The following is an 8,903-nucleotide window of genomic DNA, read 5'->3' on the forward strand; positions in this document are numbered from 1 at the left end:
GTGATGTGCCCAAAAGGTCACACAGTGTAGAGGTGGCAGAATGGGGGTGTGGAGCAGCCTTCCACCCGGCATCCACATTCTCAGCCGCCTACGGACCATGCTGGCCTGCTCCTTGAGGCCCTGGGGGCAGGGTGGCCAAAGCCCTCACCCGGACTGTGCCCCTTGCAGACAGCCCATCTGGCCTCAGTCATTCGGCCTTTGGATTTCATGTCCCCGCCTGTAAAGGGAGCTGCTGTTGTGGACGATCCACCTTGTCCTGTTTGTTCGGGGCTCATAGGCTGTAGGAGGGAGGCCTTGGCACAATGCTCAGTGTCTCCAGTGCCCGGTGCTGTCGGCTGGAGAAGAGCCGCGGGCGATGGGAGACTGTGGGTGAGGGTCCAGCTCCGGGACCCTCCAGAACATGCTGGGAGTCGCTGATGCTGGGGGTGCTCGGGTGTGTGCCCAGTCCTGCCAGGTGAGAGCGTGTACTTGTGTGCTTCCTGGAGGAGGGCGTGGGTGCCTTGAGCTGCCCTGCAAGGGGATTAGAAAGGCTCTACTTGGCTCCAGAGCAGGGATCAGGTCAGGCGGTCTGGATTCAAACCCCCAGCCCATCTCTGACAACTCGCGCAACCTGGAATGAGTCCCTCGGCCTCCGCGTGACTCAGATCCCCGCGCCCCCCATAAAATCCTGGTAACGATAGTCCTTACCTGGGGGCTTGATATGAAAACCGACGTGAGTGACGTGGATGGGACATCTGTCTTCAGTGCCAGCCTCTGTTTGCCAGCCTCTGTTTCGAAGTGTACGTTTTGCTTGTGTGTACAGATCGGGCACCCCCGTCCGAAAATCCAACATTCAAGGTGTTCCAAAATACAAAACTCAGGTGAGCACAGGGGCTCACGCCTGTAATCCCAGCACTTTGGGAGGCCGAGGTGGACAGATCACCTGAGGTCAGGAGTTCGAGACCAGCCTGACAAACATGGTGAAACCCTGTCCCTACTAAAAATACAAAAATTAGCCAGGCGTGGTGGCGGGCGCCTGTAATCTCAGCTCCTTGGGAGGCTGAGGCAGGAGAATCGCTTGAACCCAGGAGGCAGAGGTTGCAGTGAGCCAAGATCGCGCCATTGCACTCTAGCCTGGGCAACAGAGCAAGACTCCATCTCAAAAAAAACAACAAAATACCAAACTCTCTGAGTGGCAATGCGACACTACATCTAGAAAATTCCACACATAAGGACTTCACATGAACTTTATTTCGTGTATAAATTATTCAAAGTATTGTGTAAGTTACCTCTGGCTATGTGGATCAGGTGTATATGAAGCATACATGAGTTTCCTGTTTAGACTTGGGTCCCATCCCCAAGATATCTCACTGCGTATTAATACATGCAAATATTCCAAAACCTGAAAAAGCGAGGCTCTCTGTCCCGAGCTTTCAGAGGAGGAAGCCTCAGCTGTCACTGCCGCTGTTCCCTGCCTGGGTGGATTGTGGGAGAGCGAGAACAGAAATGGGGCAGAGGGGAGTGCGTGGAGTTGAGTCCCCTTCTCTGTGACCTTCAACCTTGGGCAAGTCCCTCACCCACTCTGTGCCTCAGTTTCCCCACCTGTACACTGGGGTGCTAAGGGGCTGACCAAGAGGGTTTTGAGAGCCTGTCCAGTGCCCGTGGCCCAGCCCAGCCCGGCACACAGCAAGCGCTCCATGAAGCCTGTGAACAGTTCTTTCTGGTCCCTTCTCTTCCACCAGGCAATGCCCAGGCCCCGGCCACTGTCCCCGCCCACTTGGCAGGTCCTGTGGGATCAAGTGTCCCCGAGGCGGCGGGCTGAGACGGACGGGCCTCCTGGCCGCACACCTGAGAACATGCTGGCAAAAGCGTTTGCTTAATTAATTGACTTTGAGAGAGGGAGCCCATCCCCGTGTAAACCTAGCAGCAGGCTCCGTGCTTGCCGCTGGGGTGCCGCGAATGCAAGGCTAGACTTTAAATAAGGGTGTGATTATTGTTTGAATAATTGAAGAATGTTGGGGAGCTTGCTGTCCTCGGTGTACCGTCCTCCTGGGCCCTGCCCGTCACGGGTACAGCTCTGCTGCCTTCCCCTCAGCTGGGACAGTGGGGGACTTTCAGACCTAACTGTTAGAGGAAACCCCCTCAGCGACCCTCCCCAAGAGGTGCGTCCCTGTTTTCCAGATGGGGAAACTGAGGCAGAGCTGGGGTTACCCCGGAAGGCCCTCGGATTCATGGTAGGGGGACATCCCACACTTGGTGACTTTGTGTGGCTCCCGGACCGGTTACGCTATGTAGGAACATGCCCATTCGTAGAACCCGGTGAGGTTTTCCCATCCTAACAACCCTCCGACTGGGGCGGTGAGCAAGGCGTGGCCAGGGGCCAGTGGATCCTACACACCTGCCTCTCTCCCTTTCTCCTCTGCGGGTCCCCTGGGAACCAGGAGAGGGGTCTGCGCTCAGAGCCAGTATAGCCAGCAGGACTCGGATGGGAGCCCAGATTCCCGTTCCTGCCAGTGATCGACAGGTTCCTTCTGGAGATAAAATAGTTTTTAAAAATTCGTTGATATAAATTATCCCTCCAAAACCCAAACCAGAAACAACAGATGGATTCGAAGGAGTAAGTAAATACTACAGGGCAGGGTGTACACAGACGTGGCGGAAACCGCAGAAGTGGCCCTTGAGTGACGAAGCCAGGGAGACGCATCCGCTGCACAGCAGGGACCACCATTGGTGCTTCAGGGGCCAGGCCCGTTGGAACGGGTTTTCCGCACAGCAGCTCACGTGTCTCCTGAGGGAGGGGCTGTTATTTCCCATGTTTTTACAGCTGGGGAAGTAGGCGCAGAGAAGCTTAGTAACCTCCTTCAATTGCACAGCGGAGCCAGGACTCAAGACCAGGGAGGGCCCTGGCACAGAGCCCCTCTCAGCCGCTCCACCTCTGCTCTGTGCGCCGGCTCTGTGCCCGGGGTGGCCCCTTTTCTGTAGCCAGCTCCCCTGCCTTGCCTGTCTCCCTGGGCCCCCTTTCCAGTTCACGGTCTTTGTCCTCCACCATGACGGCCATGTGGGTGCTGCCTACCCCGGTGCCTGCCCTGGGTATGGGCTGCACCCCGAACCTAGCCTGAGGAACCTGCCTGCTCAGCCCTCATTCAGTCTTGATTCCTCAGCACCTGTCCTAGGCCCGGGGCCAGGCCCTGGGGACCCACCAGTGACCGCCTCTTGCCAGGCTACCCGTTGTCCAGATGGTGCAGTAGGGCCACTTCCGCCGCCACAGACAAAAGCAGGATTTATGGTTGTCAGAAAACCATCTGGAACATTCCGGGCAGCGTTCACGCCACCACACCTCCCAGGGAAGTGGAGTGACAGCCTGTGCCCGGAGATAGGCACCCCAGGGCCACCCACTCATGGTTTCCCGCGCCCAGAGGCATGGATCCCAGGCCCTGTGTTTTCCCAGAGAATGGCATCGGTCCAGAGAGGGAGAGACAGGAGCCCGCAGTCACACAGCAGGGTGGGCCGGGTCCCGTGCAGCCCTGGCACAGCCACTGTCACACCAGGGGCGGTGGGGAGCCCTGTCCTCCTCCTCTTCCTCCCCTGTGCCTTCACCTCTGCCTTTATTTCATGTTCCTGGGCGGCAAAGGAGGGAGCCAGGCACAGCCCCTGCTCAGTCTGTGCCCGCAGCGCCTGCCGCCTGCCGTTCTGGGAGGGCATCCTTCATCCCGCAGGCCCGGCCGCCACCACCGCCGCGTTAAGGACAGATGGATTACAGCTAATGAGCCTGCTCGCACCATTAGCACTCGAGAGCCTTCCTCGGATTAAAGCCGTGCGCAGCCCGCCGGGCCAGCTTGTCACTCGCGAGGTGGGCGCCGAGGCGGCCGGCTGTGCATCAGCGTGCCCGTAATTGTTCCTGTAATTGGGCCGCCTCACTCCTGGGGAGCCTGATGCCACCCTCCCTAGGGATGGCAGGCAGGCAGAAGCAGCTCTCCCACCGCAGCCCCTACCCAGCCCAGGCCCCAGGTAGGAGCTGGGAGCTGCTGCTCCGGGAAACACCCACGTCCTTCCCCCAAACACCCACAGAGAAGGAGCACAGGACCCTTCACCCAGGCCCCCCGAGGACGTGAGCCTGCACCAGCGGCTGCCTCCCCTCTACAGGGACCCTGTTCTGGCCCAGAAGCCTGCTAGGGGGTGTCATGGCCCCATTCTACAGATAGGGCATAACGGCAGCTCCGTGCAGTCAGGGTGCCCACCCCAGGTGCGGCCCTGCCAACTGGGGGCACCCCACGCCCAGTCCCTCCAATTGCAGCCTCTGTCCTCACCACCTCTTCCTCTTCTCTCCTACCCTACTCCCTTATCCCCGCCTCTCTCCCTCTCCCCTTCTCTCTGTACTCACACATAACACACTTGCACACCCATTCACATGCTGCCTTGGTGTCACCTGCTGTCACACACACGTACGCACACGCTCCTGCTCTCAAGAGCACGCATGTTCTCACTTGCACTCTAGAGCCCGGGAAGCCTTCCAAGGGCAGCAGGGACCCTCCCCTGTTCTCCCTGGCGTTGCCCAGGGCCACCGTTACCCTGCAGCATAGCTCCCACCCCTTGGCATGGCAGGCATCAAAAAGACATTGCAGCCACTAAGTGGCACCTGGTGGCTCCGTTCAGGGGGTGGCATGTCTCCTATCTTAGAATTTCAGGATTCCAAACTGATAAGGCCTTGCCTCTGGGTGGAACTGTCCACGGCTCCTGTGGCTGGCGGCCTTGGTGTGGAGTCTCCTCTCTCCTTGAGGGGCCTGCCCTGGCCCCCAGCCTTGTCCCACTCCTGCCCCAGCGAGGATGGGAGCGCCGACTCACTCTCTGCCCTGCCACCTCCAGCAGCCTCTCCATGCCCGGGATGGAGCGGGCATCTGTCCTGTCGCATGGGCTGTTCTCGGGGGTTCCCCCAAGCCCACATTCGTGGCTCCCTCTACCTCCCTCCTGGCATGGCTGGGGCCTCGCCAGTGCGTGGTGCTCAGTGTGCATTTCTTGGGGTGAGTTCAGCTGTTGCTAAATGTAGGCTGCAGGATTCAGGTGAAATTACAGTTGTTACTGATTTCTTGTATGGTCATTTTGTGCCTGGCCCTGTGCCCACCTCACCATAGGCACCCCAGTGACTTGGGGTTCACAGGTGGTTGCCGTGTACCCCAGGAGGTTCTGACGCAGGGAGGCCTTGGGCCACACTGGAAGGCAAGAATTCCAGAAGCTTCCAGAGGCTGCCCTGCCCCAGTGGATGGGTTCTCTGTCCAGTTGGGAAAAGAGGGGAAGCAAAACGGGATCAGAAGAGATTGTCCTGCTCGAAGTGGACATGGATACAAATAGCACCTCACTGGGTGTCACCTCCTTGCCCCCCAGGAAAAATTCTGCATTTACAGAAATGACTGAGTCTGCCTTGCACTCACAGCCTTGCGGCTCCTCCTGTCACGTGGCAAGCTACCTCCCGTGGATACAGAGGAGTGTTTTAGAGCTCAGTCTTTGCAGAGCTGAGCTCTGGGGTCTGTAGAGTCTTCCCGGCTGTGACGGGCATGTCAAGGGCCTGAGAACCCTCGTGTGGTCTGTGTTTGCACCTGGGCAGGCGAATTTCATAAACACTGAGGCCTCATTATGAGCCAGGCAAATGTGAGCCCACAGTGACCACATTATTCCCCTTATTTCTATCTGTGTTATAGATGGGAAACAGGAACAGAGAGGCTTGGTGACCCACCCAGGTCACACAGCTGGGAACGGCAGAGCCGGGCCCTCAAATCCAGGTCCCCAAGTCCAGGATGGGAATCACCCCACGATACAACCTTGATGGTGACCCCAGAATAGAAGCAGGAAGCTGGGGGCTTGGGGCCCAGGCTGTGCCTTCGGGAAATGGGGGGTGGTGGGGGAAGGAGATGGGCTGTCCAGGCCACTGCTCACTCCAGAATGGTGGAGCTCAAGGCAGGCATCTGTGTGACCTTGCATGGTTTACGTGCCCTTTCCGCCTCGGTTGGTGGTCCCTCGAGGCCGTGGCTCCTGGCCTCACAAAGGGTGGTTTGGGGCAAGGGTGACCCATCCGTCACCAATGCCTTTCGCACCTCTAGGGCTATACCCCAGTGCCACTCATCACTCCTCTGGGCTCTGCAGAGCAGCGGCAGCCCCACTGCCTGGCCATCGAGACTCCTAGCAGGACCAGACAAGGGGAGCCTGGGGGAATGTCCTGGAGTCTGTGGTCATCCTCGCTGTGACCTTGCAGGGCCACGCTTCCCTCTGCAGCCAGGAAGGAGGTGGAGGAAAACCCGAGTGATGGGGTTGGCTTCTGGAGGGCCACTCCTTCCTCCCAGCTGACATGGGCCCTGCCTGCTTCATCTTCTTACTGGTCCTTTCAGCTTTTCAGTGTCCCTATCTAGCATCCTCATCCTCTTGCAGTCTTTTCTCCACTTAATTCAGCTTATCTGCCTCCCTCCGTTTATTAAGCTCCTACTGTGTGCTTCGGAGTATGCTCAGAGTACAAACAAAGGATGGGACCTGGTTCCCGTCCGTGGTTGTCACACATTTATTTATTCGCACAGCTAGTGCATTACAGCCTATGGGGCTGTCTGCGTGGCTAAGCTCTAGAAACTCCAGACAGAGAAGGGCAGGCACACCAGGGACTCAGGTTCTCAGTGAAAAGAGCCACAAGAGAGGAAGTTCAAGGTGCCGCAGGAGCAGTCTTTCCGGAGGTCATAAAGTTGGACTTGGGTTTTGAAGGATGTGCAGGAGTTTGTGAGGTGGAGAGCAGAGGACAGAGTGATGGAGACTGAAGGAGGACCTTGAGCTGCCTCTGGGAGAAGCTTGAGCACACCAGAGAATTAGGCAAGGGCCTCAGGCTGGGGACCAGGGGAATCAGAGGTGGGTGATTTCCTGGACAGTGTGGCCAGAGAGGGAAGGTGAAACAGCAGGAGACACCCAATTCTAACAGCTGCCCAGGGGTCAGATTTGGGGTGAAGGGCCATCAACAGCCCTGGCCTTTCGTTTTTAAATTGTTAGTATTTGCATTGATTCTTTTTTGTTCCGTGGGCGACATGGTACAAATTACGCCAGGAAAAGCAGGTCCAGAGCCGCCCTCCGCAGACCTTTCTGTCATGCTGGAAAGTATCCGCATCTGCAATGTCCCATGTGCTAGCAACGAACTACCCACAGCCTGGGCAACGCAGGAATGGAACTGTAATTTTATCTCATGTTTATTAGCTCAACTTTGAATTGAAATCATCACCTGTGGCTATTCTACTGGACAGCTCAGGTCTGGAGTCAGAGACCCTCTCCCTGCCCCCAGCCAGCCCTCCCCATCCTGGATGGGCTTTTGAGCCTGGCCAGTGGGGTTTTCTGAGCACGGTCTCTGCCACCAAGATGTAAGAGGCTAGTGGCCCCTGCCTGTCAGTGGGCACTAGGGGCTGGGGGTCTGCCTAGTAACCAGGTGGCACATGGCTCCAGCACCGTCTGCCTCTGCAGTTCTCAGAACCACTGCAGAAGCTCTCAAGCAGAGACAGGCGGGGGCACATTGCCCCTCCAAGGAGCAGAGACTGTGCAGCCGTCGGACCCAGGCACACAGCCAGCGCCCACCCCGCAGCGCCGGCCCCACAGCCCCCGCCCCACAGCACCCACCCCTCAGTGCCTGCCACACGGCGCCTACCCCACAGCCCCCACCCTGCTGTGTCTGCCCCACAGCCCCCGCCCCACAAGCCGTGCTTCATTGGTGAAGTTGCTACACGGCCCACGCCTCCTTCACAGGAGGATGAGCTCTTCCCAGCGGAACCCCAGTGTGCTGACTCAGACCCTGTCTGAACTGGGGTGAATATAGTGTCCCCCCAAACGTCATGTCTGCCCAGAACCTCAAACGTGACCCGATTTGGAAACTGGGTTTTTGCAGGTGTCATCGAGCTGAGATTAGATCACATGGGACTAGGGTGGGCCCTAAATCCAGCCTGATTGGTAGTTCTTTTTTTTTTTTTTTTTCTTTTGAGACAGAGTCTCGCTCTGCCGCCCAGGCTGGAGTGCAGTGGCCGGATCTCAGCTCACTGCAAGCTCCGCCTCCCGGGTTCACGCCATTCTCCTGCCTCAGCCTCCCCAGTAGCTGGGACTACAGGCGCCCGCCACCTCGCCCGGCTAGTTTTTTGTATTTTTTAGTAGAGACGGGGTTTCACCGTGTCAGCCAGGATGGTCTCGATCTCCTGACCTCGTGATCTGCCCGCCTCGGCCTCCCAAAGTGCTGGGATTACAGGCTTGAGCCACCGCGCCCGGCCTGATTGGTAGTTCTTAGGAGAAGAGGAGCGATAGGCCGGAAAGGCCACGTGAAGACAGGCGAGAGTGTAGCGTGGCAGCCACAGCCACGGAGCACCCACACCCACCGGGAGCTGGAATGAGGCAGGAAGGACCTCCCTTAGAGCCTTCTGAGGGGGTGCAGCCCTGCCCACCCCTGGACTTCCGACTTCTGGGCTCCAGAACTGAGAGAGAAGAAAGTTCTGTGGCTTTAGCGATGCTGTTTGCAGTCCTGTGTTATGGTGGCTCCTGGAGACATACAGATGGGGGTGGTGGCAGAGACCCTCCTTGGTCTGCTGGCTGCTGCTCCGGCCTCCCTTGTGCTGGATGTTGGGTAGCACCCTACATGTTGGGGGCTCCATGCTGAGCTCCCCCCCAGGCTGAGGGGCCCGGGAGCACCTCGTGTTTTCTGTGTTCACTGGAGGAGATAATGTTTTATAAATCAACTGGAGCCATTAGGCGCTCATGTGGGCAGGTGGGGCCTTCATGGTTGCCGTGGGTGGCCCAGGAGCTGTCTGTCCCTGATTCTGATACCCTGGTACAAACCCCTGGGCCTTGGTCTCCTCATGTGTAAAAGGAGCAGCAGGGTAGAGCAGGTGATGTCCGCAGAAGCGCCAATTCCCGCACCCCCCTCACAG

The 8,903-nt window shown here is 58.1% G+C and overlaps 1 protein-coding gene across 18 annotated transcripts in view; it reads left to right on the forward strand.

The window, feature by feature from the left end:
- Positions 1-8,903, forward strand: part of GSE1 (Gse1 coiled-coil protein) — a 511,516-nt gene that overhangs the window by 315,589 nt on the left and 187,024 nt on the right. The gene's annotated exons all lie outside the window — the stretch shown is intronic.

The sequence above is a fragment of the Macaca fascicularis genome, chromosome 20 (assembly GCF_037993035.2).
Source record: "Macaca fascicularis isolate 582-1 chromosome 20, T2T-MFA8v1.1".
Taxonomy (NCBI): Eukaryota; Metazoa; Chordata; class Mammalia; order Primates; family Cercopithecidae; genus Macaca; species Macaca fascicularis.